The following is a 24,436-nucleotide window of genomic DNA, read 5'->3' on the forward strand; positions in this document are numbered from 1 at the left end:
TCAAGTTGTTTTCATCATGTGGTCGCGATGTGAGGCGGCACTCAGGTCCATGTAAGGTGTATAAAGCCATTTATGACCAACAGTGGCCGATGCTGTTATATTTAGACTAAATGTTCACAGGAAGGCTTCTCACACCAGCTGGGAAACTGGTTGCACTATGCAGCATGAGAAAAGAGACATTTGCCAACCCTCAGATTTTATTTTATGCTTTTCATGTGCAGGTATTCATCCCTTTATTATTTCTGGTTGTGTTAATCACCACATAATGGACAAAGCTGCAAATCAAAGAGTGCTGCAGCTTTATGGCTGTTTTGAAGATGAAGCACTGATGCCTCAATAGGTCTAATTTTTACATATGTACCACATAAAATGAAATAATAAATCCCATACATTTATCTGTGCAGTAATTTTTAGAAAATCTACAACTTTGATAGATAGATACTGTACATTTTATGATTACAGTCCAACCAACATTCAGTTTGTGAAGCAAATACTGACATTTATAAGTGATATACTGGCAGATTTAGTTTGACAGCTCTCAACAGATATCGAATGCTAGAGAGAAAAGTCTTGATGCTGATCCTAAGGTTTCATACTAAGGCATTCATCTTTTTAGCAGCTCTGGTTGTGAGACCATTGTGAACAAAATGCTCTAAAGATCAGTACTGGAGCTGATCCAAACAACTGTCCAGCTAATCACATCTGATCATTTTCTGGAGCTGCATTGTCTCAGGTTATCTTTCAGTTATATCTATTATCAATAATTCAAGCTGCACAACTTATCATTTTTAATCAAGACCTCAGGTATTTTGATCAAGCAGCTTATTTAGATTAGATTAGATTAGATTTATCATCACCTATGCCTACTGAGTTGTGCAGGTACATTCCTCACAAAAAGGTATTTGTGATTGCGGTTTAGTTGTTTAGAACCATCATCATCAAGTTTTCTATTTAAAGACAGACATAGCTGATAATGTATATTCCTGAGGAGCTATTCATGTTGTGTTCAGGGACTATTGGCAACACACAGCATGATGTCCATAAAAAAGACCACATTTGGCTCAATATATCAGTCTAACCCTGAAATCCACTTTTGATGCCTCTCCAGACTTGTGAAACTTGGAAACGAGCTCAGTCCTCTACCTGAGGGAGCTGCCTGAATGTGCCAGCACAGAAAGAAAATGTGAAGACCGTCCTTTCATGATGCTAGAGCAGAAATACCTGAGTGAATATTTCAGTCTCTGTGAAACTGCTGGCAAAGTGCTCTGTTTCGCTCTGGGTCTTTTTCTATGAGCCTCAAAAAAGCAGCGCTTGTTCTCCACGAGCCGGGCAACACTTAAAGATATGCGAGCGAGATCTTAAGTGGAGTGACGAAGCCTGGTGTGGACGAATTTCAAGGCTGACAACAATCAGTCGGGTGTGTTTGCACTGAGCAGCAAAACGACAAATCAGCCAGAATGAGGCTCAGGAAAACAGCCTGAAGGAGAAACAAAGACATCTGAGATGAACGGACAGAAACCTGAAATTCAATAAAACAATAAAGTTACAGAAATGTAAAAACTCCTATTTACATCACTGAATTACTGCATGAAGATACTAATCAGTCGTTTGAATGTTTCAATGATTACTGAAACTTTCCTTTTCAGCCACTTTCACTTAAATTAAAACCCGACTGACTCTATGATAGTGTGCTTAGTGTGAGTGCTGGGTCAGCACATATCGAGTTAAAACACTAATGACCTGAGTTGCAACTGTATGGTCTAATACCTATTCATTTATTATTAAAACAGAGCATTAAGAGAGTGGAAACTGCTTCTCTGATCATCCATTAATCCGCTGACTCGTTCAGGTGATGATAAACCAATTTGGTAGCTCTCTCTTCATGTCTATGAGCATTTTAGCATCTTTCAGCTCATTGATTTGTTTTTGTTTACTCCAACTGGTATTAGCCAAGGAAATAAAACATTTTTCAGAAAACCCACTGTACGCTATCTGCCCAGCACTAAACAACAAACAGAAACAGTGCCAGATATTGTTCTGAGCTAAAAACAAAGTTAAAACTAGAATCACCGCATTGCGACTACTGGCTCCACTGACCAGTGACACTGTTTATAGAGACGCTGTCCTGACTCATATTCTAATAAGTTTATACAACCAAGAGGATGGCTCTGACAGATGTAATGAAGTTCCTTCTAGGCAATCCTGAGATACAGCATTGACAACAATGGGACATATGTCACAGTGACCTTTGACCTTTCACCACCAATATCTAATCAGTTCATCCCTGACAACTGACAAGGGACAGTTTGTGACAAATTTCAATGTGTTCCTGTGTAATGACATTCACAACAAGAACCAGATAAACATCAGGTGACTGTGACCTTGAACTTTGACCTTTGGCCACCCCAAACTAATCAGTTCATCACAGAGTTCAAGTGGACGGACAAAGTGAAAACATAATGTCTATCTATCCATCTATCAACATCAGCCGAGCAGGAAAAAGTCTCTACATCAACACACACTCCAGTATTTGTACAACTTGTACAAACTCTTCCTGTGGAGATTTGACCTTCTAATTAATTCACTAAACAGCAAACAATTTATTTACAAACCATCATGAAAAGGGGTTTGGTTTTTTGTTTGATTTTAAATAAATGAAAACAGGAGAAGAAGGGAATCTCTCAAGTGTAAATTTAAGTGTTTTCTGTGATTATCAGCTGGAGATGTGGCCCCTAAACATGTCTTTAACAGAAAATGTAAGATGTGAGCTAATGTCCCTGTGATGGAGATCCCTACGGGGTTTGGTAAACCAGTCCTGGTGCTGACAGAAGCAGCTGACTGGCATCTAGTACAGCTCCACAGTGCTGTAGGGTTTCTGTTGGGAGCACATCAAACAGCTCTGGAGAAGAGACACCAGAATAAAAACAGTGTATCCTGGAGGACGAGGTATTTATTTCAAGCAGGCAAAGTCAGAGAGAGGTTTCTTCAGATCCGACTAGAATTAGGTTAATTTCTGAGGTTTCTTGTCCAGCAGGAGCCGAGTTAGGAAGGACGGGAAGAAACAGGAATTGATGGAGCAGATGTTTTACCTCAACAGACCTGCTCATTTATATGCAGGAGATACACAACGCTAACAATGGAAACTACAGCTACACGAATAATCTTTACAATCACAATGGCAGCCTGTGCAATTATATAAATGCAAAACGTGGCAACCTGTTCTCTGTTTGTGTGCAGTTTGCTCATTATCTACGGTTCCCCCCGAATAAAAAGAGTCAGGCAGTGGAGTGTGTGGTGTGATTGGTGTTAATCACATGACTTTACGGTGTTGAGACGAATGGGACGAGCAGATTGACACTGAACTGGTTCTCAGAACAAAAACAAGTGACATCTATTATGTGGAGATATTTAAGATTGAACCTTAAGGACACAGAGCAGAGGTATAGTGTATTTCTGAATCAATGCAATACCACAAAACGTGATGTTTTAGTCATCAATATTTCTCTACAATCCTATTTACAACAGAAAGCAAAGAAGAATTCAGCACCCTGGATAAAACGACGCTGTATGTTTGAGTTGAGACATTATCAATCTGTGAATTTTCCTTGATAACAACCAAATAAATTATTTTGTTTATTAAATCCCAATTGCAATATTGTGCACAATGATAACAATGAGACAAAGTGTGCAGCCGTGATACAATCTGTCTCTGCACATGAAGACTTCTGTCTATTTTGTTCATTTCTTTGTTGTCTCTTTGTATTTAAAGGCAGCCGCATGTCACTGTAAAACCTTAGACTATAACTGGAACAAAATAAATGTGTTAATCAGAGCATAAACAACTGGTATCAGTAGATGTTAACAGGTCTGCCTGAGTAGTGATCTGAGTCCGTTCCTGCTGCTCAAGCTCAACAACATTACATGTAAGATCTCTTCTTTGTGCTTTTTTTGCACCGACCATCAGTCTAAACACTCAAAATACTGTAGATTTAACTGACTAATGTAAAACAGAATAGAAGTAAATAAATGTTTGGTATTTTTACCTGATATCAGACTTAAATAATAATTAATTTTGTGTTTCTCTAATATGCATTCAGCAGCAGTGCACCAGCAATTTGAAAAGCCACGAGCCGTTAAACGGCGGTAACTTCACATTAATTACTGAGTTCCTGTGTGATCAGGAAGACAAACCTCTGCACTTTTTTATCAGCACAAATCGAGTTAAAACACAAATGACCTGTGTTGCAACTGTATGGACTAATATTTATTCATTTATTATTAAAACAGATCATTAAGAGCTTTGAGATCATCCATTAATACTCTGACTCTTTAAGGCACACTAACGTGGAAAGTGAAAGGGATGTCTCGTGGTCACGATAAACCAATTTAATAGCTCTCCTAATCTCTATAAACATTTTAATAATTCGTTTATCTGACTTGTAAGTAAGTAAAGTAAGTAAGTAAATGTATGAATCACCACTTTGGAGTGATTTGGGCTTAAACAGTATTTAAAAGAAAAGATGATGGTGATCATGAAAGAGTTGAGGTCAGTAAAGTAAAGTGTTTTTAATTCTAAAGTAGTTTGAAGCGATTTCTCCACTGAATCCAGTTTGAGCGACACATTGACAAATGACCTGCAGAGAAACACGACTTATGTACAATACAATAATCAGTTTGGTAAAATATTTAGTAGGGGTGCAAACATCATATGAAATATCTGTTACAAAAATCTGTCAACTATGTTTTTCAATTCATCCTTTGGTCTGTAAAATGAAATCGGAGCCCAAGATGATGTCTTAACAAATTCATGTTAATCACAACTGCCAATAATATTTTGTAGATTTTCAGTGCATGGGCTAAAAGAACTGCACTCTACAGAAAACAAAATGTCAGCCTCACGGTGGCAGATAGAAAAAGTCATGATATTACCCAAGGATTTGTTCTCTAGTACGTTAAACCTGACCAAACTTTTGTACCAATCCATCCAGAAGTGAAATCAATAACTGAAATAACAAATGACTCATTGAAACTAATAAATACAACTGTTATTGGAGCACAAAGAAACTGATTTTGATTTATAAACGGTGGAGTTTGCAAACAGCGTCGTGGCTCTGCTCCAGAAAAGTTTCTTGTTTTCAGATCAGTTTACAGCTTTTAATACACGAAGCTGACGTAAGTCTACACTAAAGAGTGACCTTATAGCTCCAGCAGTAGTAGACAACAGTCTAATCAGGACTGCAGAGAGCAGCGCAAACTGATACCTTCCCCCACTCCGTAGCACAACCCAGACGTAGATTTTATTACGGTGATGAAATTAAGTTCTCATTGTCCAGCTGCCACTTACACAGTCATTTGTTTTCACCTTACACAGCTGGCAAACATCTGTCATCATCTGACTTTAACAAAGAATAAATCATCAACATACTCACAGACTAAATTACTCAGCTGACAAAGAGATTAATCAACTAATTATTCACGCAATTGTTCCAGTACTACAGTCACCTAAATCACCATTAACTGCTGTGGACTCACGCTGTAGAACAATATTATAAATTATGTGATGTATCCCCCTAGTCCAGACGATGTTTACATATTCAGAACTCATTATAAGTGTTTCATTCTTGGTCTCATTAGTGGTTTTCTCTAAATATCCATGAGTCAAATCAGCAGTTGAGGCATTTGGTTAAAGTTTAGTTTCTTCTTATACTATGACACAATAAAGAAATATAAAATCACATCATGGCAGACCACAAACCTTCACAAAGCTACTGTAGACCCAAATTTACCTGTATGTCATGGAAACAGAAGGGGTGTTGAAAAGCCAAGCATCTGCTCGTACGTACAAATAATATTCGACAGGTTCGTAGTTAAAAGAAACTGAGAATGAGCCAAAAAAAAACAAAAACAAAAAAAAAACAAAAACCATCCTAAAGCGTCTAAATATACACAGTAACTAAATTCATGCAGCAAACCAGCGCTGCAGCTACCATTCATTTTCACTGATTAATCTGATTCACTCATTTTCATTATTGGTTGTAACCCAGAAATGAAATGAAATAACAAACAGCCTTGGCCGAACTTAATGAAAGAGGCAAAAAACATTATAACTGATATGGAAAAATAAACTATGGAGTCCAAAAACAGCATGAGAGGAAAAACTCTGAGATAATTTTCTATTAACATTTGGTCCAGAAAGAGAACAGTAAATACGCCCATCAATATTTCCTAAAGCACAAAGTGATGCCTTCAGTGTCCCTGTGGGTTTTGTTCTAATTAGTGCTGCATGATTTGGTGAAAATATTGTCATTATTGTGGACAACAGTGCAATTTCCAACAACAACACACATATTATATTAATAACATGATGAATATGAACCATCAGCCTCCAGCTAGGCCCCGCCCACCAAAAAACATCCCAATGTTTACTAACGGTGGAGGCGTCTATAATCAAATTTGTTCAACCAATCGTTTCAGCTATGCATAAAACATGTTCATGTGTTGAAATGATGCAGCTGTTTACAGTCACGATTCGTTAGTGTTAGCTCTAGACCAGAGTACCAACCCAGCTCTGCTTGTTTTCCAACTATCCCTGCCCTACCCACTGCTGATTACCTGGACCAGGTGTGGTCAGTCAGGGTAGGGCAGCGGTAGCTGGAAAACAAGCAGAGCAGGAGTCCTAGAGAAGCAGGGCTGGGAACCCCTGGTGTTATGACAGCTAATGAAGCGCTGGTTGCACAGAACGTCCCACAAACATGCTTAAAGGTTCAGCTTTTCTTGGTTGTAAAGCTGCTGAGGGCTCTGTTGTGATCAGCAGAAACACACCGGACTCCTTCCGAGCTCACATTTGTCACACTCTGCGTCTGTACTAAGGATTAACTGGTGAGAAAACATTTGAGTATGCCTTACACACAGCGGAGGACAACTCTAATTGAAAACAAAATGTCACGTACGCACTTGATCCTCATTTACAAGAGCAGCACTGCATCCTCGTCAACACTTTTAGGTGCAGTCGGTCCCGAGGCAGCAGCATCGCTCCAACATCGAGTCGAGTTACCGTTTCTATTTACATTCCTCGGGCTCAGAGGAGCCACATGCTCCGTCCGGCGCTCGGTTTCCTTACCGAGCACACCGGGCCGTGGCTCAAAGCTGGACTGGTAACGTACGGGGGAAGTGCTTTTCGGGTTCAGGCTCATGTGGGAAATGCAAATCCAGAAGTAGATTTAAGTACAGTGCTGCACATTCTTCCCTAAAGGTGATGATCTTCCAGAAAGCAGTTTACATCACATGAGCAGGTGGGAGTGCAGGGACCTAATGACACTTGACACCACCTCAGCAGGGCACACGCTGAGAGTATCATTGGAGGTTTTCACTGCTAGATCAGCCTCTGGGTCACACCTCCAATGTGACAACATCTCGAGTTCACAAATAAAATCTACACGTAGGAGAAACAGAACAGGAAGGGGACCACAGGACGGAGGTTGGAAGTGGACTTCTGAAAACAACCTTTCTGTGATCACTATATAGAAACACTACTACTAAATTTGCAGGTCTCAGCTTCAGACTTGTGAATATTTACTAATTTTACTCCATTTTTATGACATTAAACTCACATTTTTTGTTGGAAATGCACCTTCAGCATCCACATCTCCTGCAACACAACCTTCCCTCAGGTTTTCTGCATTAATTATTTAACACGAAACCCAAACACTTGATCTGACGGTGCTCTCTGCACTTATAGTCGCTGTAGTTATTGCTTCTGTCCCTTCACGATATAAATACAATGCAACATACTGAGTCCTCTCTGTGCAAACATCCATTCAAAAAATGACTAATTTTAGAAGGTCTGACTATAAAAGACGGTGACCGTCAACTCTTTCTCTGCACATACAGGTGTGTGAATATTGAATTAACAGGCTTGAGGTGACATGTGATAGGTGCACCATCACCTGCAGGTGACATGTGATAGGTGCACCATCACCTGCAGGTGACATGTGATAGGTGCACCATCACCTGCAGGTGACATGTGATAGGTGCACCATCACCTGCAGGTGACATGTGATAGGTGCACCATCATCTGCAGGTGATATGTGATACAGCACCATCAGCACCGTCTCCGCTCACCTGTGCTTCTCACTTCCTGGAAACAGACAGGTGCAGCTTTGAATAATCGACTGAATGGAAACTTCCTTCGGTTCACACCTGAGCTACCTGTCCGTGTCTGTCCCAAGAAACGCTTTTATCAAGCGGGAAAAGAATCGACGCACGTTATTTCACTTTGCACGGTAAAGAGCCGCGTTCAGGACGCTCGGTGTGCACCGGACGGGACCGGACGGGACCGGACGACCCGATGGAAACTTGGACTTATTGTGGTCCCCTCGTTAACACGACTCATATCGAGCATGTTTTCAAACACACAGCAGAGCAGGACGACGGAAAGTGTCTCAAACTGCGGACACTCACCTTCACCGGGGTCCGACCAGCACCGGGAGCAGGACGCGGACGGCTCAGCGGTCCCCGGAGTCCTGCAGCACTTTGTTGTTGCTGGTTTTTAAAGGTCCTGTAACAGAGTTTAAGTCCCGTGGTTGTCTCACGTTGTATCCGCACAGCACCTCACAACGTGGACTGGAAGCGGCGGCGGAGAAGACGGACTCCGGTCCGGTCGGCGCAGGGGGAGCGGAGGCTGCGGCTGCGCATGCGCCTACCAGCTGCTACTGCGAAACAAAGATCGTGTGGTGATAAGATGGACTACTGAGTGACAAAGTCGAGCATCCTACTTTACACTTACATTTCATGGATTTAAAACCATTATTATAAGACGATGAACCTGCACCTCCATGTTTTCAGTAACACTGCAGCTATTATTATTATTATTATCACTGTTCTTTTGATTTATGGTCATAAACACGTTTTAGTTCTGTCTCTATTTTCTGTTCTGTAGTCCTATCCTCATGGAAAACAAAGGTTTACATTTTTGCAAATATTAAACGATATATGACCAAAACCACAGGTACTTTTATTTGTATGTATGTGACTGGCTAGACTGTAATATATATCTTGATTTACCTGTAAATGCTGGTTTCTGCAGTTAATCCTTGGATAAATGTACAGCTCCAACATTTTCACATTCACACATTCAGAAGTAGTTGAATATCTAATTTCCAATTTACAGCCGTTTCCAATTTACAGCCGTTTGCTTTGTCTTGAATTAGTATATCATATATATATATATATATATATATATATATATATACATATACATGATTTATTTTATGTTGATGGACTAATTACTATTATTCGCTGAGGTTTTTCCTGTATTGTGGTCTAACAATGCATATAGAACATTAAAGTGGTCATATTATCCTTAACTTATGGTCTATTTATTATTCTGGGACTCTACTGATACAATATAATAGGATTTTTAAGTTTAAATACATGTTATGAGGCCTTTTTATGCAACATCTCCTCTGGTCTTGAAAATCCAAAGGCTCATGTGAGTCTATGTTCCTTCTGCAGCCTCTAATTAAAGAGCTGCTGTGCAATTACACTGTTCTTTTGTACACTGTTTACTATTACATCATGTACAGCCAGTACCATAATTTAAAGTTTAGCATACTGTACACACAGTTCACAGCAGAGACACTGTATGTAGTTGCTAATGATAACAGTATGTATGAAAATCTTAATACTAATGCTGTCAGGAAACGTTTTATTCATTCATATGTTTCCCTATTATGCTGGTAAAAAATAAAGACTTAGTGTACTCTCTTGCTTCATCTTTCTTTCTGCTTGTCTAGTTCAAATCAGCACCTTCAACCTGTAAACGTTTTTTAGCGGTCACTGCTTCTACATGCCAGTCACAGCACACTGTGATGCTATGGTAACAAATATAAAACTAAACTATAGTGTTGACTGCTAAAAACAATGATTAGTGTTTGGTTAACATCAATAAGCTCATTATATCTGCAATATGTATTTGTGCAAAATTACAAGTCAGATTTCAACTATACTGAAGGGACAGTAGGACCTGTGTGAGGTTTTAATTTCACATTAGTGCAACAGCCTTTTTTTATTATGCTGCTAAATATGTGTTTTCTCTTGAACATAATGTTATGTAAGTATATAATGAAAGCACAGCCTCCCTCTGCAGAAGGAGTTGGTAAAGAGAAGATAAAGATTATCTGATTTTCATCGGGTCCTGTGATGACAATTAGCAAACTTCATGTGCCAAGAAAGAACATGAAATGTCACCAACATTAGCAGTATGTTAAGAAATTTCTTTGCTTAAAATAGTGTAAATGTTACATAAAATATTTTGCATTTTGGACATATCTACTAGAAAGTGACATGCAATTAGGCTGAATGCTGTATTTGGTTCCAGGAATTACCATCAGAGTGATACATCTTAGTTTTTTAACAACTCTCTAACACAAAAAAATCCCCCAGCAGAAGGCAAAGCAATTCAGGTAACACTAAGTAAGCCTGCTGGTGAGTCACTGCCACCGTGCACATTAATGCACTAAGACAGGCACCATATCCTCATCTTTGCCAAACGAGCAGAACAGCGGTTTATTCAGATTACTTCATGCAGACTCATCTTAAATACCACAGTAATTGCAGCAATTTCCATGCTCTGTTGGCTTTTCTTGGTAATTAAACACCCTGGTGAATAATCACACACAGTTTTAGCTTAAAGTTGCACCTCATTAGTCCATCTCTGATAAAGATGGCATGTGACAGCTGATCATTTAGGCTCCTGGGGTGTTTGAGCTGATGTGTGTACTGTATGTCACATGAGACGAGAACACAATCTAATCATCTCTCACGTTATTTCTTGCCCATGCACATGCACCCATGGCTCCTCTTTAATTCTCTCGTTCTTTCAGTTTTTCTCACATTCAAACTCAACTCTGGCTTTTTCTCTTTCACACACACACACACACACACACACACACACACACACACACACACACACTGCTGACACTCTCCATCTGGTGCGTGCTTAATGCCGCAGACGTCAGGTCCCCCACGTCTATCTATAACGGTGCATCACCACCAGCCGTCTCAGCCCGTCATGTTGCACCACTCTGTGGCTCTGCATGCTCAAGTAACCCTGTTTAGATGGAGAGACACACTGGCTGTTGTTCTGCTGCATCAGCAAAGTGCTGGGTTACAGGGGTGAGGTTGTGTGTGTGTCAGCTCCCGTCTGCGTCACTTAGCAGCAGGTGGGCTGGAGAGTGAGAGAAGCTCCCTCTCTGCAACAGCCCCATACAGCCTGTTTTCATACAAACACAAGTTTTGATGGTTTGGGATCACGGGTCTGGTTTCAGACCTATTTCAATCCTGTGGAGCTACGGAAGCTAAATAACGACTAAACTGTTGAATTGGACTGATGGAGCTTCTGATTAGCAAATATCTTGACGACTACTTGTTGGATTGTCATGAAAAGTTAGTAAGTTATTACCAGTTACATCTGAAACGAGTTGACAATAACATTAAAATGCAAAGACTGAAAATAAACCTTGTACGACACAGTGCAGTCACTGGGCGAGTTAGAAAGGCCTGTACCAATTAACTGTGTGACAAGTTTTGTAAAAATAGACTATAAAAATGTACCTCTTTGCCTTAGACTTACTTTAAGGATTGAACAAGCTTCCTGCAGGTGAGTATCTGCAAAAGTTCATGCTCATACAAGTTTCAAAAACCAAGAGCCACACTAACATGTGGTTTGTGTGCACTAGCCTCTGAGCAAAAATAAACCCAGGTCCAGGAGGGAATGTGACAATTGTGATAAAAGGAGCTGGTTGGTTACTGTTTGCAAGCATTTTGGCTGAGATAGCTCAACACATGAGCTGTAATTGGTGCAGAGCAATGGGGTGCTCACACTACCAATGACAAATTGCAGGGCCAGCAAGCACTTATTGTCGATAGAAACCCAGAACAGTGATTCAGAATCAGGACACCCCACTGTGACAACACAGAGAGAAAAGGACCCCAGTGACATGACAAGTTGAGAAATGCTGTGACAGAGTTCAGCAACAGCCAATCATCACGATTACAGCAGAAACCGAAGCGAAGAGTCACTTTGCTACCTGACACAAATTAATTTGAACTAAAACAAGGGAAAAGCTGATTGCGTGATCTTGGCTTCCTGATGTTTCAGTGTTGTTGGTGTGTTTGGCAAAGAACATCATTAACACCACACAGCTTCACCAGAGTCCAGTGATTTGTGGTTAGTAGTATGAACACAGTGTTGTTTCATCATGTCATTTACAGTTAATAAACCGTTTTTCATCATAAAGTATAGAGTGAGTCTAAGTTGCACAAGTATTTGAAAACAACTTAATGATAAAGTCAAATTTAGTTTAAAGCGTCAGGCTGCAAAAATTCTCTGGAAGTAAACATGGTAGATGTGACTCTAACAACGCAAACAATCCATTATGACACATGCATGTGCATGGACACACACACACAGAGACAGGTAAACCTGTCACTCAGCCATCAATCACCGACTTGGATTCAAACAGAGCTGCTGTCTGCAGAAGTGCTGAGCTTATCTCTCGTTTGACGTGGATAGAAACACACGAGGAGTCGAGCGTAGCTGAAGCGGTGGAACGCTCTGTGGAAGCTGCTCCAGTGGGAGCCATCTTATGTTCAGCTGCAGCGTACTTTAATTGCACAATTTAATTAATTTAAATTAGGGCTTGACTCACTGTATGAAATTTAATTGTTTTGTCCCTTTAATCAGATTTTCAGCAGCACTTTAGAGTCGGTATTAATTGTGTACGTTTGGTTTCAAACTGTTCCATCCTCAGTGAATCTATCTACTGTAAAACCTGGCTGTATAGTTTGTTTGTGCTCTCCTGTTGTAAATCATACGAACCACAAAATCTGTGGTGACAGCCTGTCGGTGTTGTCAGTGAAGGTCTCTGTTGTTTACAGCAAATTAATTCAGCCGTAATTAATTGATGTTAAAATACTGCATGTAGCCATTAGGCCAGTGCGTTTAATTACAATCTGTGGTGGAGATCACATCTTTAATATCTTCACTGAAACCACATGTCCATTCTTCCATGTTAAATCAACATGCAAGATATTTGTGATATCTCATCCTCAACCACACGCTGTGATGAAAACATGTTCAAACAGGTCTGAACCCTCGAATCCAGAGCAGAGACACGCTCAGTTACGCACCTGAGCCTCCTGTAGGACGGTGTGAGCTGTGAACAACGCAAATAATGAGGAAAAAGGGCCAGTTTGTGAATGGGAAAATTGGATGAGTGAGACTAAGTGGGAGGTATGAGGAAATAGAACTGGCAGCCCACAGTGAACCTGGCTCAGTTTCATGGACTGTCAGACTAACATTGCCAAACAAGAGTCGTACCGCAAGCATGGTTAAAAGCATCAAGAGTGTTTCAGAGTGTTTACTACAGCCGGTGCAGATCAGGGCAGTGATGGACAGAGTCTGTGTCCACAAGACATAGTTTGCTGCTGATGTGGTTCAGTTAATAACTGGAAAGTCGATTGTTATTCTCAGGATGTGTTTCAAAATGCAACCAAGTGTGTCGCAAATCTGTGTTTTATTAAAACAAATTAGAATTAGAGAAAGTGTTATGTTTTCTTTTACTTTTAGTTTTTACCATATATCACTGTGGCCTTTTATTGTCAACTCCCCTTTCTTTAAATAAAGCCTTACTTGTCTTATGTCTATCTATAATATGGTTATGTGGTTTTCTTTCTTGAAATTGTTGCACCTTCTTGAGCAAATTGTGCAAATTCGATCATCAGTTGATGAAAATTCAATAACATATAAAAGACAAATATTCTGTATAATTGTCACACAAGCTGTGTTATGGATGGTTTTGAAAGCTTAGTGTCAAATGTACGTGTGTCCATATATTTTCCTGAGAGCACAGCCCGGCACAAATATCCAGCCAAATCACACTTCAGCACTCTAGTGATGTTGTATTTACGTTAGATCAAGTGAAACCAGCTTTGTTAAATGTCTTTATCACAGAACATGAACAGCCAGGGTCTTTAGAGAACAAGTTATGCAACACAGAACATATCTAACCAAGTTCACTACACACACATTGGGAAAGAGCAATTGGATTTATAAATGGAAAACAAATAAAAGACCTAGTAAATGCATTTATCATCCTGATAATTCAAATGCAAATGAACGATTTTGCTTTTTATCTTCACGACCACAAATATCAGGACAGAATTTATATTAAACTGCAAATCAAAAATGTTATTAGTCCCCTGCTGCCCTCTGCTAGCACCTATAAAACCCCACAAGAGTAATGATTTAATTTGATTTGTTCCTGGGAACTAATTGTTTACTCATTTGCATAGCTTGTTGTTCATTATTTATAACCTTTGACCTCAGCAGAGATGATTAGTGCAGACGTCTAATGACTAACGTAAGAGCACAGGTAAAATTATTTCGTTTGTTATGAGTCACAGTTATCGTGTTCAGTGACAGGAGACTCGGATGTTCACACCTCCCTCAGAACTCCTCCACCTCCCTCATTTCTCATCAAATCACAAAAATGATTAAAAATATTTGCCTGTGATCATCTGCTAATTTCAGGCATTGTTCAGTTTGAACTTCTGCTCTCTGCAAACGACGACCAAAAAAAACAACTCATTTACACATCATCAAATAAACAATAGTGTGTATGTTTGTTTATGCTGTGGGAACATATATAGTGTATCTAATTACTTCATATTACTTCATTTCACTTGACCTTTGACTTCATATTTGTCAGTTATAGCTCATTTGAACAGAGGAGGCCAAACTACGCAAACTGAATATTCAAGTGCAGGTACTTGGTTAAGAAGCAGTCGAGAGGAACCACTTCAACTTCAACAAGAAGCTCCACTAAGAGACTGTTTTCTCTGGGCACCAATTACTGAGTTACTGATACAGAAACATAGTATTTTAGCGTACAAGTCTTTCATTGACATGGAGGCCACCGTGTTTCTTCAGTCGCCCAGAACAGTGTTAGAATTTAAACAATACGTCACACTGAATCTCGGGTCTATAATCTTAGATATCACAGATAGATAGACTCCCATGAATGAGAGGTGCATTCTGCCATGTCACCACTAGAAGCCGCTCAATTTTTCACATTTCACACAATACACCTTCAAGTTAAATTCCTGTACAGATTCAAATGGAGCAACACTTTAAAAACCTTTATAAAATAACCTTGAATTGTCATTTAATCTCTTCCATTCACAAATTGACCCTGTTGGGGTGTTGGCGGCTGCAGTGGAGTAAAAAAATCCAACATCCAGTATTCACTGCTTTCACTCGAGGAAGCCTCTACCTCTGGTTGTCCTCTCTACAGATCTGTGCCCTTCACAACCACCGCTGAATTGCAATCAAAGGATTGTGACAGTAAAAAGAACAGAAACAAAATAGACGAGCACTGCAGTGAAGTAAATCATCAACAAGGTGGTGACAAGAGGAGGGCGCTGGTATCGACTGCCCACTTCATCCTTCATGTCTGTAATTACAGTAAATACAAACAGAAAGTTGTGGTGATATATAACAGTGCATTTAATGCTGCTTTGCATTTCTCTCTCTCGTTTGGTGCTAAGCAAAGCTGTAAACTCACATGTCCTATTAACCTGAACAGACATCTCGTTTAAACCAATTTAGACACAGCAGATTATTTTCATAGAAATTGTATCTAAATATTATAGAAGTCTTGCAGAGAAGTGATTTGGGATGAGTCTTAATCAGGCTTCAATTTTCAGTTATTTTTACAAACAGATGGTGGACGTCTTCGTTTCTGGCAGTAGTACTTCCAGCTTGTTTGTACACGCCAACAAATTCATTTGTCACTGTTTGCAGGAGAAGCTGGTGAGGGATCTTACAGGTAGTTGGAGTCTCCGGCACAGAAAGGGTGGGATTCAACTTGTGGTGAACGTCTACACTGGAAGGTGAAAAGAAGCACCTGATGCAACTCTCACATCATCACAACATTCAAGTTATGTTGGATGATTCTGCAAAAACCTGGATTGTGTTACATGAGTTATTGATTTTTCTTATGTCCAGTTCTCACTTTGAGCAGCATCTGTCCATGGCAGGAAAAACTGGTTAATTTCAGGTCTTCCAGGACACAGGTGTCCTGTCCACATTTTACATGCCTATCCACCATCCAAATCTCCACTTTGCTTCATTAATAATCCACCACTTCTTTCATTTGGACTGATTCTGGCACAGAATTTAAACTGCAAGGTGAGGAATCATCCAATATGGATGAGGAGAAGGGTTAGCAGTGAAAAGAACTTTGAAAATAAGAAAAGAAAAAATTATGCTGTGTTTTAGGTCCACTTAGAACAATGCATATAAACATTTAAAAACCATGGTAATGCACATATAACACTTTAATTTATAGGGCCTTATAAGATGAGGCTGGTGTAAAAACTGATGTAACAAAGTATTTCAGTAGTTCTTTGAGCTGGATACTAACTGGTTGTATATTAGTAAGTCAGTATTCACATTGATTAATACTGGATGCTACAGGACACCCAGTGACAGAAATGTCTGCTAATGTTAGTCCTGTTCGGCTACACTGGCTGTAGGTCTTGAGGTGGACACCCTCTGAGTTAAGTAGTGTTTTATTGAGTTGGCCCCACGACAGTGAGAAGGCTCAATATTGTGTTCCAGTGTCCCCTAACTCTTTAACTGCACCCACACACTCCACACAGTCCTCCATTAATATCCACCTTATCCTGATCATCCATCAAACCAAATGGTTCTTCTGTCATTTAGGTCGATTGTTCACGGAGATCCACTAAACATTTAAAATATCTAAACCAAACTTCTGCTACCTGTGGTAATCAACCAGCTTCTATATGTACGTGTCTTAATAACCTGTACCTATCCGCCCTAGACACACACCTTTCTTCTACCCTATTTCAACCATAACTTCACTGCCTACTTAAGGCTCTGCCCCTTTAAACCTAAGGAATTTAATTGAGTGAAAACATATGTATTAAGAAATCCTCTACAGCAGACGTCCACTGGGCGGATACTCATTCTGTGTCTGGTCTTAGATCAGTGCCAACCATCCCTTGAGGACCTAGGAGCTGATTTCCTAGATCTACTCTGACCTGCCAGTCTTCCTCTGCTTTTAGCTGCTCTCTACTTTGCCTTTTTAAAGATAGACGCTTGTCGTTTCTTTTTCTCCATTTAGCGTGCCAACCTTTAGATTAGCGGAGCATGAAATGTTGGCATGTTATTGGTGAAGTGTTAATCTCACAGTTGAGGTTTCAAAGAACTGTGTTGAGATGTTTTTCAGTTTAGAATAAAGCGGTGGACTGGCAGTCGTTCCAGCAGCTGAGGTGGTAAATTTACTAAATCCAAAAAAAATACAAACTCACCAAATCAGAGCCTTTCAGTTTCTTTGGGTCACATATCGATGTCACCTCACAGTATTTCTGTGTGGTGGAAAGGTGCTTTTAATGTCCCCTCACTGTCATTCAAACTCAGGTTGACTCTGTAAAAATTTAAGGTGATGTTAACACTTTTAAATTTGGACTGAACAGTGTCAGAAAACATCAACGCGCGGGCTTGGAGTATGTGGGAGCTCCCAGTTGAAGAAAAACACACAGTAAGATGTAAGAGCACATTTCCCTAAGGAGAATCAATAAAGTATGTCATTATTAAATTCAGTGTCTTACATTTGCATGCTTTCGTTTTTTCTTCTTTGAGACGGTCGGAGTTTCATTTTCTCCTAAATCCACACAGCGATGTAAAACAGGAATTCAAATCAAAAAGTGATGAATAACCCCACATACTAAAATATATATACTAAAACAGCGCTTGTGACAAAAACAAACTTTGTGCAGCATAATCCAGTAATTACACAAGGTTTAAGCTAAATGTTGGAGCTAGGCAGAGAGAAGAGTGTCAGAAAACCTCTGTACGACCCTCACACCATGACACAGCAATAATTCCACTAGAGTTGGACTCTAATATACTAAATATATTAAAGGTTAACTTTGATAAATGTTAGAAGTAGCCAACTATATCTGAATTTCGGTGATTTTTCTCACAAAAAACTAGAAAACTGAAATGTGCTTTACAGTTATTTCACACTTATTTCATTAAATAATTTTTTGAATCACAAAATATGTATTAATCTCAGCAGAACCCCTGTGTTTTATGTTCCCTGCTTCATAAGTGTAATCCTTGTAGTTTCATATCGCTGTGAAGTAAATATGTTAATAAAAGTAGATAGTAGATATAATAAAACATCGTAGTTAACACACAAACATTGTCAGCTGCTGCTTGTTCCTCATTTTTTAAGAACTAATCGTTTAATTTCTAATAACAGTTGTTAAGTTAACACACATACGACCGAGGTTCAAAGTCTAACCCCAACCAGCTGGTGTAAGTGTTGGTAATAGTGAAAAGTGTGAACTGTGAGTCTGGTGCAGATGTGTTTTCTTCCATGTCTGGCTGCCTGCGGACAACAGCTCGAGGCCACAGGAAGAAAAGACCGCATGAAGTCCTGAATTAGATGGCGCCGTAAATATTTGATGAGCTGCTGCGTGTTGCCAGCAGCTTCATGGGCGTCCAAGGTCAGAAGAAGACTCTGCAGTCGCTCCGTCTCTCACACACTGAGGGACAAACACTGGTGGAAAAAGAAAGATACGCATGTACACGGTCTTATAGTACATGTACACGGTCTTATAGTACATGTACACGGTCTTATAGTACATGTATACAGGCTGACACACAGTCTTATAGTACATGTACACGGTCTTATAGTACATGTATACAGGCTGACACACAGTCTTATAGTACATGTACACGGTCTTATAGTACATGTATACAGGCTGACACACAGTCTTATAGTACATGTACACGGTCTTATAGTACATGTATACAGGCTGACACACAGTCTTATAGTACATGTACACAGTCTTATAGTACATGTACACAGGCTGATAGTACATGTACACGGTCTTATAGTACATGTACACGGTCTTATAGTACATGTACACAGTCTCAAAGTACATGTACACAGAGGAGGTGTGGACACAAACTCGCATTGACAATAACACCTGTATCTACACAGAGTTGTGATTCTGTAATTGTGAGGACACTTGTGAAGATGATACACTCCCTGTTTCTGACGCCTTCTGACCTTTATCTAAACCAAAGATTAACCTTAACCCTAAAATCCCTTTAAATATGTCTTTAAAAAATGTGCCGTGTTTAGCATAAACGTGTTTTTATATAATAATATCAACATAATTGTTCAGCACGTGCAAACTAGGGGATCCAAATGAAACACAAGGTAGAGTGGGTGGAAGTTTTATTAACAAATAAACTCCAGACAGAAACCAGACAGGCTGTAGAAATGCAAATGACAAAGCTGGAGAAGAAAAACTAAACTAAGGATCTTAGAAATGCTGGCAAAAAAATAACTGTAACCTAAGCAGGAACTAACAACTGCTGAGAAAACAGGACTAACCAGAGAAACAAAGACCAGAAAGAACACAAGACTATCGCTAAATGCTGGGCTCTCACACAGGTACACGATTAAAGCATCATCAATACTGAACTCATTAAGAAATCAAAGGCAGATTCTGAAGGATCAGAGAAAACAGCAGCACACTAAACATCCTGGCCTCAGTCTCTGTGCTGCTTCTGGCATCGGCCCATCTGTGCGGATACACATGCCGCTGCCACGCTCATCCATCTGCTGTGAGGCTGAGATGTCTGCATGTTCACCGAGTCGAGGGCTGACTGATGGATGGAAGAGAGGACGCGGCTCGGCTTGTTTAGACCAAAACAGCGAGAAGGTTATTGATACGTTATTATTTGGCCACCAGCAGGTGACAGACGCATGGACACAGTCAGGGAGATCCTCCAGATAAATCAGTTCAGATGTTTTTTCTTTAAAGGACCTCTGGTGTCCTGTCTTTATATTGAATATTATATATGGTATGTGTGGATATTGTGCTACGAAAACTTTCTTAATTGAGTCAATGAGTAATTATGTACAGCACCAGTACTGTCAGCAGTTGATCTGTGTAATGGACTGATTGTGGATGATCACTACATCCTCTCTATATGCTTCACATTCAGCACAGGTCAGATCCTGTATCTGCAGGTTTTCAGACTCCTCTTTTAAAACAAACCTTTTCTTATGAAAGTAAACCCCACAGTTGATTCAGGATGGTACAGCTTGTAACATTATGATGAGTAACTGATCTGTTCCCTGCAGTATTTGTTCTTTTATGTATCACTGAAAGAAATTATGAGCATCAGAAAAACCGACTCTCTCATTTGTCTTCAAACAGGTAAAGAACTGTTTTAGAGACGTGTGAATCACCTCAGCGTGGTTTCTAAGTAGTGCAATAAACTGCAGGCATCGTCTGATGGAACATATCCTCTATGGCCCACTTCTGGGTGATAAGTCTTCTATTTTGGGCGGTTGTTAAGGCAGGTAGCTTCACCTGGGAATTACCAGAGAGCCACACAGGGGTGATAAGACACAGAGATGTGTTCAGCAAACAAAGCAAACAGGGAGAGGGGATGAAATTAGCAGCACAACGTGTTTCTTTAGAGCTCCAGAAGGTAAAAACAAAGCCAGCACACAAAAGAGCTCTCAAGGAAAGCTGGAAACTGGGCACGGATCATAGTGAGATGAAAATAGTGACAAACTGCTCACAGCGCAGGATGGTTACCCATCCCCTCCCCCCGTGGCTTTTAAAAGCATGGCCTGCACTGCAGCTTTTGTTAACAGTAAACAGTCCTGGTCGTCTGGCAGGAAAAATGCCACCATGTTCATCAGTCACAGGCAAATATCTGAAGCAGTGACAGCAGAAAAGAGACTCATCAATATTTCAGTTTATGCGATAACAAAAAGGAGGCCGGTGGCTTTGTGCTGAGTCTTCTGAGTAATTAGATAACTGCTGTTCATTAATGCTTCAGGACGTGTGTGTAACAGGGCCGATGGACACAGGGCTGCGTTCGATCCACAGAAATAAATATACAGGAGTTATCACCTTTAAAATAACTAAACTGAAGTGTATCACTGGATCAGAATAAGAGATCCAACAAAGACACATAGAGATGATGAATGTAATCAATACAGAATCAAAAACTAGAATTATCCTCTTAGGTGATCATCCTCAGGTCCCATATTTGAAAACATTCGCTCAAGGAGTTCCTGAGATATCATGTTCACAAAGAAAGGATGGAGAGACGGAGTAAACCAGAAACATGAAGCCCCAGAACACAAAGATCACAAGCTCAGATCCTATCTGTGCTATCCTGTATTTGCATTACTGAAACAGAGACAGACTTAGATTTTTTGCATGTCTATAATTGTAAATGATCGTCCAAGGCTGGAGATTTACTTGGTTTACTTACATCACGCTCCTACAGTCAGTTTGGTGTCGCCGCCATTGTCTCCAGCAGTATCTCATCATGGCCTCTGTTTATGTTGTGCAAGGTCAGAAGTTCACAAAGAAGAAGTTCTGTTGGTCAGAGACGATGAGGCTGTAATTTCCCCCTGTGTGAAGAATGAAGCCGATGACTCTGCTCAGATACAAAACTTCACATGCTGAAACCGTGTGTAGAGCTGCTGTGAAGGTTAGCGATGACATCATGGCGAGGATATACTGGCGACCTGGAGCTGAATTCACCACACGTTCCTGGTATATAATGTAATGGTGTCTATTATGCAGAGGACACTGTGGGAAGGATTTATTGAGGTTGTGGCCTTTCTGTGTGGAGTCTGCATGTTCTCCTGGTGTTTGCAGGGATTTCCTCCACAGACATGCGTTAAGGTTAATTGGCGACTCAAAAATTCCCATAGATGTGAATTGGAATGTAAAATGTCTGTCTGTCCTGTGATGAACCGGCGACCTTTCCAGAGTGTCGCCCCTCTGAACACAACAAGCAATTCACACAATGAGTGGATAGAGGTTTAACTGTTGCACATTGGAATACATTTTTTGCACGGGGACATGGACAACAAGGACTGTGGATGTTTAGCTCCCTAGAAGTCCACATTTCAAATAACAAGTGTACAAGGGTTTGTTCCTCCTGCTGCTTGCTGTGCATGAAACCTCACAGGAACTGCTGGTTTTAGCTGACTCAAGCTCGTATTTTGGCTCCGTAATGATGTGTAATACATGTTTTTTGTCTTTAATTACCCAATAAAAACCATTTCCTCTTTCCAGTACTGTGCTCTGCTGGTACGCGGTATTTACAAAATGTGTGTCTCCTGTTACTGCCTTGTCCCAATGCCCATGGTCTTGTTCTGTCTTGTTCTTTAAGTACTAAGAACCAGTAGGTAGCTGATTCAACAAAAGCACCCTGCAAATCACAGGCTGTGTTGTAAAGTGTTACTGTCGGTTCCTTCTTGCCTCTGCTCATTTTACACAGGAAAGAAAAATCTGTTGTGAGAAAGTTTGAGCCTGGTGTCCTTGAATTCTTCACTCACTAGTTCAATAACGGAGTGCTGTGGTTCCTCCTCGTGGTTCTGGTTAATATTCTAGTAGCAGTGTTTTAAACAGTGTTCCTGCGTCGAGCAGATGAGGTGAAAAACTGAGAGGGACGCTGTGTGTGTGTGTTTGATGTTACATAATAAAAAGACAGGAGAGGATGGATTAGGATGGAAGCAGGCCATGAATAATGTTCTTCTCACTCCATAATCTGCTGTGATTGATCAGGATTTGAGCCAGTGTTTCATTCAGAATCACTTTAGTCAACCGCAACAGGAAAGTGACAACCTGTGTTTAATTAATGTGCAGAGACTTTTTGTTTATTCACTTGGGCTGAGTGAAAAAAACTCATCATAAATTAGCGAGTTTACAGCTCAGTGGGCCAGATGGTGCTGTTAGTTGAGGGACACATTTTAATTTGATCAGCCAGATGTCCTCATATTCTTCATGTTTGTGGTAAAGAAACCTTGACATCATCATGTCAGACATCATGTTTCTTTACTGGCAGATGGTCCAGACAGGAAAATCTCAATTTTCAGGATATTATTTCATGGCACACTTTCAAGTTTTTAAAGAGACTCTGGTGATTTCTCCTGATCAGAGGAGCTTTCTGAACAAATTTCAACAATGTGATGTTGTCTCTGAATATTAATTTTTTACATTTAACTGCTTCTGTTTCTTATGGGCTTCTGATTCAGGGGGTTTTACATGAATAAGAAAACCAAACAAACATATAAAAAATGGACACTAAGTGTTGTGTATAATGTAACATAAAGAAAACCTTCACAGTATTTTAGTATCTCACAGGTGTGCCACAGGGCTCTGTTCTTGGCCTCTTCTCTTTGCTCCATTTACATCACTTGTCTGGAATCCATCATCCACTTTTCCCATCATTGCTGTCAATGACATCTTTTTCACCAGGTACTGTCTCACCACACATTTCTGTTTGTCTCATGCAGCTATTCTTGGATAGGAGACCAACATTCTTCTTCCAACACGTTCTGGTCCTCCCACTTTGAGCACAGCATCAACATCAACTTCATTCTGGGGGGCCTAAGTAACCACATCTTCTTAATCTCTCAGGTTGCAGGTTTGCCCTCTACAACATCAAATGATACCTCTGAATATGTCTCTCTGAATATTCTGTCCAGCTCCTTGTGCAGCCGTTTGCCATCTCTCATGCTGTGACAGTGAGAATTCAACTCCCTACATGAGCCAAAAACAGCAGCATGTCTTATTTTTGATCAGCCATGAAGGTCACGTCACATCATTACAACTCTGCACTGTTTTCCACTGACTGTCTGGTTCAAATCTCTGACACTCACCTACACAGTGATCAACCCAACAACACAGTCCTAGCTGAGCATCCTTATTCAGGTCTACAAAAAGAGATACTGCTGCTCCACCTGCAGGTATCACAGCAATTGAGATATTTGACAAAGGGCTTATCTTATTCATTTCATCTCCTTGATCTCCTGACTGATTGAGAACAGAGAATTAATTCTCCTTTAGAAAACTCCTAACACAGAATTAACTCATCCAACATGCCTGATTATTTTTAATTCTTCAGAGGACAAACATGATTTGATGAGTCGGTAGCAGATTCAATGACACATTTACATGACACGACTGTTTAGTTCTGCAGAGACCAATCTCTTTTAGCAAATGAAACCAAGCTGATCCTGGTTCTGTGCATCTGCTTTCAGATGTACATGGTAGTCTGCTCTACACAGACTATGACTGATTTGCCACAGCTCTGCAAATGTCAAACCTTTAATCTGACTCCAGAGCTGCGGTGCATGTTTTTTCTGCTTTTTTTTTGCTCCTTTATCACTTTCTTTTCTAAAATGTGAATTGTCTCTTCCTTATTCTCTCACTACAGTCCCCCCAGCATGAACTAAAGAAGAATCTTTATATGTGTGCTTCTTTTAACATTTTAATGTCTAAT

The 24,436-nt window shown here is 40.1% G+C and overlaps 1 protein-coding gene across 2 annotated transcripts in view; it reads right to left on the reverse strand.

The window, feature by feature from the left end:
* LOC113151386 (spermatid perinuclear RNA-binding protein-like) overlaps nucleotides 1-9,106 on the reverse strand; it is a 65,577-nt gene extending 56,471 nt beyond the window's left edge. The window contains exon 1 of one of the 2 annotated variants that reach the window (XM_026344358.1): nucleotides 8,461-9,106. The gene's annotated coding sequence lies outside the window, so the exon portion shown is untranslated. The remainder of the gene's footprint in view (nucleotides 1-8,460) is intronic. The other variant, XM_026344360.1, reaches the window with a different exon arrangement.
* Between the last annotated feature and the right edge of the window lie 15,330 nt (nucleotides 9,107-24,436).

This window comes from Anabas testudineus, chromosome 9 (assembly GCF_900324465.2).
Source record: "Anabas testudineus chromosome 9, fAnaTes1.2, whole genome shotgun sequence".
Taxonomy (NCBI): domain Eukaryota; kingdom Metazoa; phylum Chordata; class Actinopteri; order Anabantiformes; family Anabantidae; genus Anabas; species Anabas testudineus.